The sequence below is a fragment of the Amphiprion ocellaris genome, chromosome 2 (genome assembly GCF_022539595.1).
Source record: "Amphiprion ocellaris isolate individual 3 ecotype Okinawa chromosome 2, ASM2253959v1, whole genome shotgun sequence".
Classification (NCBI taxonomy): Eukaryota; Metazoa; Chordata; class Actinopteri; family Pomacentridae; genus Amphiprion; species Amphiprion ocellaris.
The window spans coordinates 22,673,847-22,685,806 of NC_072767.1; the positions used below are offsets into that span (position 1 = coordinate 22,673,847).

Genomic DNA, 11,960 nt, shown 5'->3' on the forward strand with positions numbered 1-11,960 from the left:
CGATCAGATCCACATTCACTTTCAAAATAAAACACTGGCAACAACTATCTTACATCTGCTGCCTTTGACCACACAGAGTACACAGCAGAAGTGAGTACGCTGCTGTGCAAAATGAGAAAATGTCAAATTATTCCAAATTGTACCATCTCTAAATAAATGCATTATGTGTAAGTTCACAAATACTTTATTTACTCTTATGAACAATTAAAAACAAATAAAGGCCACAAAGTAGAAGCTCAGTGCAACAAGAATGCATACAGCTGTAATCACTGATGCACAAGTTAGAAAACCTGTGTTCACTGAAACAAAACTGAGTACACCTAATGTAGCTGAACATGGAGATAAAATAATTTTCAGCGTTTTAAACCTAATGTCTGTTTCTATCTGCATGCCTGCTCATGGCTCTACTTGGAAGAGAACTGCCAGAGAATCTAAAAGATCTGACTGTGTGACTTCACAAACATGGAAAGGGATACAGGAAGATGCACTAAAAACAGTGCAGACAGTTCCAGCATTATTCAAGAGGTATAGTTCAAATAATAGCACCACTAATCAGAGTTCTGCATCGTCTTCATCCAGCTCCTCATCACAGACCTCCTCATCCTCTCCAAAGGAAGGGCCTGCCTAGGTGACCCTCTCTTCCTCTCTCTTTCCCCTGCAGGATGCACACTAGAACTGAGCAACAAAAGTTGGAGAAACAAATAGCTGAGAAATGCAGTATTCCTTTTCCAGCAGGTGGCTTCCTGAACTGCAGATAGCTGAAGAGATGAGGGACGAAAGAGGCGGAGGACTAGAACAGATGCTTGTCTCTGAGTGAACTAGAAAGTGTCTGTTGACCTTCTCTGGTTCACAGGTGATGAGACAGGTGAGGGTGAATCATCAGCGAGGTCTGACGTTCATTTAAACGTCGCTGGTCACTGCTGAGACCTGCACAGCGACTCCCTGGCCACCTTACATGGAGTTACATGTTCTCCCTGTGCAGCGTAGGTTTTCTCTGGCTTCCTCCCACAGTCCAAAACATGCTGAGGTTAAATGGTGATTCTAAAATCTAAAATGTCCCTTGATGTGAATGAGAGTGTGCTTGTTAGTCTCGATGTGTAGTCCTATGATAGACTGGTGACTTGTCCAGGTTGTCTCCTGCCTTCACCCCAAGTCATCTGGGATAGACTCCAGCCCCCACGACCCTAATGAGGATTAAGCGGTTTATAGATAATGGATGAATGGATGGATGGTCACTGCTGACTCAGGAAACATAGCAGAATCTGTCTTATAGGTCAATGAGCTCCACCCTGTGTCCTGACATTGCTACTGCAGAGATCCATCATTTTATCTAAAAATTCCACCTGCATTCAGTCCCACAAACAGCACACTGTCTTTAATGATGGTGGCATAGCTGCATCACAACGGTATTATACATTTACTGTTTAAAAATATAGCCATCTACATTCACCTTCTTCAGTGCTCTGAAGAAGGAATACTGCACCCAGTCTTAAATGAGAACAACAGAAAAATTGTACTTCTTTATAATAATGTAACGTAAATAATGTTGTCATATCAATATGTATTACTAACTATTGATTTTTAAAAGAATTTTATGCAGTTGTTTAAAAGAAAATAGCTCAAGGAAAAGTTCTTTTTTATATCACTTCAAGCCCTCACAATTGCTGCACTTTAGCTCTGCTTAAATCGATTAAAACTGAGCTATATGCTGTTTTAACTAAAGCCTGACAAATGTGACTCATGACAGCAAAAGCTAATTTTGCCTTTAGTCTGATGTGACTACAAGGTTAGGAATGGATTTGGAACATTTCAAAATAATGTATGAATACCTTGGAGTTAGAGAGATTCTAATATTGACGTTGTGAAAATGACATGAATGCAATCATCATTGCATACTTTTAAAATGTGTGAAGGACCAGGCTAACATCTAGGGCACAGCACTGAAGTGCTTTGCCTCATAGCTAGTGAATAATTGTTCCTTCTCTTCTGCCCCCATCACATGTGGAGTACCTCAAGGTTCAATCTTAGGGCCCATTTTATTTTCTCTTTATGTGCTTCCCTCAGGTTCTATATTCCCTCAGCATCAAGTGTCATTCCACTGTTATGCTGATGACACCTAAACATATCTGCATACCGCTAAATCCTGAAGATTACACCTTCATCACGGCCACTTCAACACACCTACAGGGGGTGAGGTCCTGGACAGTTAAAAACAGCCTTCAGTGAAATGGAAATAAGATGGAAGTGATTGTATTTGGTTCAACAACCACTGCTGTTGGCTGCTCTATGATCAAGGCTGGTGGGGAATCGAGATCAAGCCTTTGTCGGAGCTGCTCCAACTAAAGGCTTTGGAAGAGCCCTCCTTGCAATAAAACATCCTTCCTCCATTGACATGTTTAAGAAACATCTCAAGATGTACATGTTTTTGATGGCTTTGGTAGCTCTTAATTGTCCTACTTTTAAATATTTCATATTTATTTTATCTTAATCTTTAATCTTTTAATTTGTTATCCTGACTTGCCTTGTTTTTATATTCTATACTATTTAATTCTTTTTATAAATTGATTGCTTTTTGCACTTATTTTGTTGCTGCCTGACTGTTAACATGTACAGCACTTCAACTGAGGACCAATCATGTGTACCTCATTATGTCTAAATTTGTAATTGTGAATAAGCTGAAAATGTAATTTGTTGTTGGTACAACACAGCTGGAAAAACCCACAGGGTTTCCCTGAATACACAGCTGGGGCAAGTCCTCATGCTTTCTTTGTCTTGATCTACATCTTAGCTCACATACCCTGTAGCTCAGCAGGTTAAGTGGCTGACTTGTAAACGAGAGCTATATGTAGTGGTTATGGTTTCGAATCCAGCTTGTGGCCCTTTGCTGCAGGTCCTTCCACCATCGTTCTCCCCACTGTCTTGCCACTCAACAAAACCAGAAAAAGGTCAAAAAAGTAACTGAAAAAAAAACTTGGGGTTGCTTACCTTTTGGTAGTTCTGTAAATCACACTATTCAGCTAATAAACAAGTTTATATTGACCAAACGAAGAAATAATAGTTGTGACTATTCACAGAACAATGTAAATGTAACTAGTACAACAATGAAATATGACTTAGGACAATGAACTGCAAAAGGTTGCCTTGAAATTTTAAGTTTTCTCAACTATTCTTTTTTTGACGGTGTACCCCACTCAAATGCCAATGCTGAACGAGTGTTTTCACTGGTTGGACTGAACAAGACAAAGACCAGGAACAGTCTGGCTCTAGAGGGAACACTCTCCTCTATTCTGACTATTAAAATGACTGGTTTGGGGCCATGTCATAAATGGGAACCCACCCCAGAGATAATCAAGGCTTCAAAAAAGGCCACCAGGGAGTACAACATGGCTCACAAGAATTAATTTTTCCTTGTTCTTTTCCTGTTCCTGTTTACAGTTGTGCCATTTATTCTACGTTTACAGTCTTTAATTTTTATTTTTGGGCCTAGTTAATAAGGTATTCACCCTGCTCCTGTGAGGTCCAAACAGACCTGGTTTAGTCCTGATTTTAGTCCATGTCACCCTGCTCCTGTGGGACAGAGTTTAGTGTCTGACTGTAATTCGGTTCAGTAAATGGCTAATTTAAGTTATGAAGATATGTTTTGTTTTTGCTTAAGCACTTTTTATTGTTTAGTTGGCTGATGTGGTCAACTTGAAGCTGTTGAGTGTGTGCATTAAAATCCTCCAAGACAAATGTTACAAAGTGGTTGCTGGAGTTATTTCAGTTATGCATATATTTGTAGAAAATACTGAAATGTGTTGTGCACATCCAGCCACAGACCTTTCATCCATATTTTACATGAAGAACCATTTTCAATAAGCCAAATCGGAATTGTCAGTACGCATGCGCGTTTATCCCTCAATAGCTTCCGGGTCAGAGTTCATCCCACACTACGTTATCAACAAAGCTGGACGAAGCCATACTATCGCAGTGGAACGACCTGTTCTTTGTAGCGATTATTAAGTGTTTACACTGCTTAAAGTCTTTTAAAGGCAATATGCCAGGTCCCATAGTTCAGTGCGGGACTGCCACAACGGTACCCGTGGGCTAAAGAAGTGGATGGAAGAGTTTTGCCCTATTCACGAGTGCAATAAAGGAACCTCGCGCTGTCTTAGTGACCCGCCTTATGTACTCGTCACATTTCCTACTGAAAGAAAAGATCCAGAACGTCGTGCCGAATGGATTAAATTAGTAAGTTTGACATAAGATCTTATATTATTACCTTCTTTGTAGTCGTTAGCAAGTCTCGTTAGCAAGTTTTGCTCATCCTTGCCAATCAGATAGTTATTGATGTCTATGTACATAAGGATAAGGCTAAGGATAAACTTTATTGATCCCACAGTGGGGAAAGTTCACCGTTACAGCAGCTCCAAAGAAAAAGTATAAAGGCAGTGCAGGAATAGATAAGAAGAAGAAACAGAGTGCAAAAATTGCAGAAAAAAAAACATACATCGTGGCCATTTATTTGCTGCTGTCGACTCATTCTCCCAACCTTCTCTGAGCTCTAAAGGATCTGGAATTCTCAGGTGACACCCGTCAACATCGATCTCGAGCAGGGATTTATAATCAAGGTTGACAGCCTCCCTTTCCTGCTGTTTTGTTAAAACTATTGGGGCCTTTTGAAATGACAATGCCCAAGCAAGGGACACAAGTTCTTTCTTTCGCTTCCCGATAACACTGTATCCTCGTTTCTTACAAAATTCCTTTAAAGCATCGACTTTACAACGCTCAAAGTAATCAATATCTGCGTCACGCTCGGCCATGTTTATGATATGGGGTATCCCGACCTTTGACCCGGACCAGCATACCTTGCGTGCGGTAAGATTCCAAATTGGCTTATACTGCCTGCCTTTGCTCTGTGTTTTTCTGCTTTTTTTCAGCTCAATGTTTTTTGTTTTTTTTTTAAATTATCCCTTAATGTTATCTCCATAATAAGATTTTAACAGGCAAAATGCTCTTAAAATACACCAGAATGCATGAAATAGGATCAATAATTTTCTAAATTTTCCAGGGGAGGGCCCCCAGACATCCAACACAAACCAAATCTCACTCTAAGGTCTGGTCACAAGTTGGCAGCCCTGTGTTTCTACCAGCAGACACTGAAAGGACTCTGATAGTTTGGTAAGTGTTTATTTTCGTATCAGTGTCGCTTTTAATGCAGTTTATATGCAGCTTTAGTGTCAGATATAATGTGTGCCATGCAATGCAGATGTTGGTGAAGTTTATTTCTGTGTGTGTTGACCAGAGAAGAGAGTTAGCATTCGGTAAATATTAGTTTTAATGTTAGCGATGCTAACCGAGCTAGCTGCTCGGTCGTAGTCTGATTAAAGCTAACGTAGCATTAAGCTAGCGATGTTCGTGTTGAGTTTCGTGTAAACAGCTGAAGTGAGTTGTGTTACTGTAATGTGGTACATTTAGTTAATGAAACTGTCAGTGGAGATGCTGGTTCACATTGATGTAACGTTTAGAAAACCTAAATGTGATTAAAACAGTAAGGTTAAGGTTCTGTGTTGTCAGTAGTGCTGAATATCTGCTGAGTCTCTGAAGTTAAACTGGAGAAAACAGTAAATGTACTCTCTAGTCCTTAACATTGTTTAATGAATAATTCCCATGTTGTAGTACTTATTTCTGCAGTGCAGATTGGAAACATCAACTCCCAGAATATGACCAAAGTAATGATGAACACTACGGTCATTACATTTAAATTACAGCACAGATAAGCTGCTAATAAAATCCTCTCCCCTAAAGCTAAAATGACTGCAGGCCTTTCTGTCTTTCAGTGCTTGGAAAACAACATATGACAGAGGAAATCTTTGCAGGGATATTTTTAGTTTGTTGGTATTTATCGGTGGAGCAGCAGCACATTTTCCACAGACAGTTTTACTGTCCGTTATCTTGTTTTAATCAGTTTTCAGTTCAGTAATTCAGACCTTCGGCTGATTGGACCAACAGACACTGAAAGACACCGACAGCTGGTTGGTAATAAATGATAATTTACTGATCGGTGCCGGTTTTAATGAACTTTATGTTCAACTTCAGAGTCAGATACAATGTGAGCAGTAAACCCCAGGAGTTGGTGGAGTTTATTTGTGTGTGTTGACCAGAGAAGAGAGTTAGCATCCCGTGAATATTAGCTTTAATGTGAATTAGCGATGCTAACCAAGCTAGCTGACCAGTCCTGATAAGTAGGTAAATGTAGCATCAAGCTAACGATGTTTGTGTTGTTTCCTGTCAGCAGCTGACGTGTGTAGTGTTCCTGTAATGTGGTTCATTAAGTTCATAAAACTGTGGCTGGTTGACGTTAATGTAACGTTCAGGAATCTTAAATGTGATTAAAACAGTAACATTAATGTTCTAGTTGTCATTAATCAGCTTTAATTTGACACTAAAACAGACTGCTAGTTTTAAATTACATCAGTTTCAGGAATTTGTTGAAAATTGTCTCATTTGTTGTTGTGATGTCACTGCTGATTCTTTAAAACAAGATGATCCATGTTGAAGACACTTTTAGTTCTAGTATCAGAAGTGCAAGAAGGAAAATGGAAGTTTAGTTCTGCTACGTCAAAGATTTCAGGAATAAAATAACTAAATGAGTCTTTATGCCTGAAACTTTATTTTACAATAATGAAATAATCACAGATAATAAAAATATAAATAGCAGAGAAAACCTGAGAGAATAATTTCCTTAAAAGTCTGTGAATGAAAAGCAGCTTTTTATCCTGAAAGATCAGAATCAGCTCCAACATCTGCATCTGACAGCATCTAGTCAACCAGAAAGAAAAGAAAAAAGAAAATGACTTCTTTCTGATCACATCTGTTCTGCTGCTCACAGTCTGCTGCTGCTCACATTGTTCACATTTATAGTCCACTTTTAAAAGTTCAGCAGACAGGTGCTCTGCTTTGGAGTGTGACGATGTCGTCGGTGATGTGGAGAGTGAAGTTTCCGTTTCACCCACAGCGTGCTTTAGGGCAGCCGGGTCGGACTTGATGTTTGAAATACTGACCAACAGCTCAGATTTAACTGTCTGTAGTTCCGTTTTGATGGATGTTAAACTTTCAGTCAAAGCCGCCAGGAGCTGGGTCTTTAAAATAACTGCCGTCTCGTTACAGAGTGAAAGTAGCAGTTCCTCCTTAAGGTCAGAGATTGCAGAATCTGAGGGCTTCTTCAAAAGAAGACGTAGTTGATGAAGGCGTTCTGGAGCAGGACCAAAAAGACCACGACCAAGCAGCCTTGAGATCTTAGGCAGCGTCTCCCTCAGGTGCATGTCGATGGTGTTCACGGTCAGCTCTGTGGTAATCCCGTCAAAAAACAAAACAGAAAAAAATCGAGATTATAAATCAACATGTAACCAAAGCACTGTGTGTATAACGCCATAGTATAGGATGTAGTTCACAAAATGTAAAAGTATAGTATACTTTTCAAGAATAACATAGTGTGGCTTGTAGTTCATAGTACAGCATGTTGGCAAAAAGAACCTCATAGAATATTATATGGCTCAAAAAGCGCAAAATGATAGGATGTTGCCTAAAATTGTCATGTATGATATGTGGTTCAAAAAATGTCATAATGCAGTATATTGTCAAAATAGTATGTTATTCAAAAAAATATCAGAGTATAGTATGTCGTCTAAAAAGTGCCATAGAATAATATTTCATTGCACAAGTAAAAGTATAGTAATTTTTAAAACTGTTCAAATTCTCATAAAATGTTGCTAAAAACAACAAAAAAAGCTAAAACAAAAAAAGTCATATTAATATGTCAATTAAAAAAGCCTATAGTATAACGTGTGGCCCAACAAACGTCATAGCATAGCATGTTGCTCTAAAAACGTCATAGTATAGCATGTTGCTCTCCAAACGTCATAGTATAGCATGTCGCTCTAAAAACGTCATAGTTGAGCATGTCGTCCAAAAAACTTCATAGTTTAGCATGTCGTCCAAAAAACTTCATAGTTTAGCATGTCGTCCAAACAATGTCGTTGTATAGCATGTCACTCTAAAAAACATCATAGTAGGCATGTCGCCCAAAAAAGACCATAATAAAGCATGTCGCTCTACAAAAGTCATAGCATGTCGCTCAAAAAACATAATATAGCATGTCGTCCAAAAAACATCATAGTATAGCATGTCCTCCAAAAAACACCATAATATAGCATGTCGCTCTAAAAACGTCATAGTATAGAATGTCACCCAAAAAATGACATAGTATAGCATGTCGCTCTAAAAACGTCATAGTATAGCATGTCGCTCTAAAAACGTCATAGTATAGCCTTTGGTCCAAAAAACGTCATAGTATAGGATGTCACCCAAAAAACGACATAGTATAGCCTGTCGCTCTAAAAACGTCATAGTATAACATGTGGCTCTAAAAACGTCATAGCATGGCATGTCACTCTAAAAACGTCATAGCATAGCATGTCGCTCAAAAAACGTCAGAGTATAGCCTTTGGGTTAAAAACGTCATAGTATAGCATGTCACTCTAAAAATGTCATAGCATAGCATGTCGCTCTAAAAACGTCATACTATAGCATCTCGCTCTAAAAACGTCTTAGTATAGCATGTCACCCAAAAAACGTCATAGTATAGCATGTCGCTCTAAAAACGTCATAGTATAGCATGTCACCCAAAAAATGTCATAGTATAGCATGTCGCTCTAAAAACGTTATAGTATAGCATGTCGCTCTAAAAACGTCATAGTATAGCCTTTGGTCCAAAAAACGTCAAAGTATAGCATGTCGCTCTAAAAACGTCATAGTATAGCCTTTGGTCGAAAAAACATAGTACAGCATGTTACCCAAAAAACGTCATAGTATAGCATGTCGCTCTAAAACCATCATAGTACAGCATGTCACTCTAAAAACGTCACAGTATAGCATGTCACTCTAAAAACAACATAGTATAACATGTCACTTTAAAAACGTCATAGTATAGCCTTTGGTCCAAAAAACGTCATAGTATAGCATGTCGCTCTAAAAATGTCATAGTATAGCCTTTGGTCGAAAAAACATCATAGTACAGCATGTTACCCAAAAAACGTCATAGTATAGCATGTCGCTCTAAAAACGTCATAGTATAGCATGTCACTCTAAAAACGTCATAGTATAGCATGTCACTCTAAAAACGTCATAGTATAACACGTCGCTCTAAAAACATCATAGTATAGCCTTTGGTCCAAAAAATGTCATAGTATAGCATGTCACTGTAAAAACGTCATAGTATAGCATGTCCCCCCAAAAACGTCATGGTATAACATGTCACTCTAAAAACCTCATAGTATAGCATGTTGCTCTAAAAACGTCATAGTATAGCCTTTGGTCCAAAAAACATCATAGTATAGCATGTCACCCGAAAAACGTCATAGTATAGCATATCGCTCTAAAAATGTCATAGTATAGCATGTTGCTCTAAAAATGTCATAGTATAGCATGTCACTCTAAAAATGTGTTAGTATAACATGTCACCCAAAAAACGTCATGGTATAGCATGTCGCTCTAAAAACGTCATACTATAGCATCTCGCTCTAAAACCATCATAGTATAGCATGTCACTCTAAAAAGAACATAGTATAACATGTCACTCTAAAAACATCATAGTATAGCCTTTGGTCCAAAAAACGTCATAGTATAGCATGTCGCTCTAAAAACGTCATAGTATAGCCTTTGGTCCAGAAAACATCATAGTATAGCTTGTCACCCAAAAAACGTCATAGTATAGCATGTCGCTCTAAAACCATCATAATACAGCATGTCACTCTAAAAACGTCATAGTATAGCATGTCACTCTAAAAACAACATAGTATAACATGTCACTCTAAAAACATCGTAGTATAGCCTTTGGTCCAAAAAACGTCATAGTATAGCATGTCACTGTAAAAACGTCATAGTATAGCATGTCGCTCTAAAAACGTCAAAGTATAGCATGTCCCTCTAAAAACGTCATAGTATAGCATTGTCACTCTAAAAACGTCATAGCATAGCATGTCGCTCAAAAAACATCAGAGTATAGCCTTTGGGTTAAAAACGTCATAGGATAGCATGTCACTCTAAAAATGTCATAGCATAGCATGTCGCTCTAAAAACGTCTTGGTATAGCATGTCACCCAAAAAACATCATAGTATAGCATGTCGCTCTAAAAACGTCATAGTATAGCATGTTGCGCTAAAAACGTCATAGTATAGCATGCCGCTCTAAAAATGTCATAGTATAGCATGTCGCTCTAAAAACGTCAGAGTATAGCATGTCGTTCAACAAACATAGTATAGCATGTCGCTCCAAAAACGTCATACTATAGCATCTCGCTCTAAAAACGTCTTAGTATAGCATGTCACCCAAAAAACGTGATTGTATAGCATGTCGCTCTAAAAACATCATAATATGGCATGTTGTTCTAAAAACGTCATAGTATAGCATGTCACTCTAAAAATGTCATAGTATAGCATGTCGCTCTAAAAACGTCATAGTATAGCATGTCATTCTAAAAACGTCTTAGTATAGCATGTCACCCAAAAAATGTCATAGTATAGCATGTCGCTCCGAAAACGTAATAGTATAGCATGTCGCTCTTACAACATCATAGTATAGCATGTCGTTCAACAAACATCATAGTATAGCATGTCGCTCCAAAAATGTCATACGACTGCATCTCGCTCTAAAAACGTCTTAGTAGTAGTGCAGCGCCGGATTATATAGTGGAGGATGAATAATTATCATTGTCTCATCAGTACTGTGACAGTTTTTTTGCGCCAAAATTCATGATTATTTTTTTCAAAGAAAACCTTTCTGGAGTGTTTTTCACGGCCTCCTTTACATTATTTCATCATATGGTACGTTTTTAGAACATGTTGAAAAATCGCATTTTTTTTCGACATAGTATCATATGGCGGTTTTTTGCGCCAAAATTCATTTTTTTTCAAAGAAAACCTTACCAAAGTGTTTTTCACGGCCTCCTTTACATTATTTCATCATATGGCACGTTTTTACAACATGTTGAAAAACCTCATTTTTTTTCGACATAGTATACTATATGGCGTTTTTTTTGCGCCAAAATTCATGATGATTTTTTTTTCAAACAAAACCTTTCTGGAGTGTTTTTCACGCCCTCCTTTACATTATTTCATCATATGGCACGTTTTTACAACGTGTTGAAGAATCTGTTTTTTTTTTCGACATAGTATCATATGGCGTTTTTTTGCGCCAAAATTCATTTTTTTCAAAGAGAACCTTACCATAGTGTTTTTTACGGCCTCCTTTACATTATTTTACCATATGGCAAGTTTTTACAACATGTTGAAAAATCGCATTTTTTTTCGACATAGTATCATATGGCGTTTTTTTGCGCCAAAATTCATTTTTTTTTCAAAGAAAACCTTTCTGGAGTGTTTTTCACACCCTCCTTTACATTATTTCATCATATGGCACGTTTTTACAACATGTTTGAAAAATCGCGTTTTTTTTCGACATAGTATAGTAAGGTGTATTTTTTGCGCCAAAATTCATGATGATTTTTTTTTCAAAGAAAACCTTTCTGGATTGTTTTTCACAGCCTGCTTTACATTATTTCATCATATGGCACGTTTTTACAACATGTTTGAAAAATGGCATTTTTTTTCGACATAGTATCATATGGCGTTTTTTTGCGCCAAAATACATTTTTTTTTCAAAGAAAATCTCACCAAAGTGTTTTCACGGCCTCCTTTACATTATTTCATCATATGGCAGGTTTTTACAACATGTTGAAAAATCTCTTTTTTTTCGACAGTATCATATGGCGTTTTTTTTGCGCCAAAATTCATTTTTTTTTTCAAAGAAAACCTTTCTGGGGTGTTTTTCACGCCCTCCTTTACATGATTTCATCATGTGGCAGGTTTTTACGACATGTTTGAAAAATGGCATTTTTTTTCGACATAGTATAGTAAGGCGT

At 37.7% G+C, this 11,960-nt stretch overlaps 1 long non-coding RNA gene across 2 annotated transcripts in view; it reads left to right on the plus strand.

Annotated features, from left to right (window-relative positions):
- The first annotated feature begins 3,945 nt into the window (after positions 1-3,945).
- LOC118469178 (uncharacterized) overlaps positions 3,946-11,960 on the plus strand; it is an 18,635-nt gene continuing 10,620 nt past the window's right edge. For both annotated transcript variants that reach the window (XR_008602990.1, XR_008602989.1), the window contains exons 1-3: positions 3,946-4,230; positions 4,751-4,857; positions 5,051-5,160. This is a non-coding gene — a long non-coding RNA (uncharacterized LOC118469178). The remainder of the gene's footprint in view (positions 4,231-4,750; positions 4,858-5,050; positions 5,161-11,960) is intronic.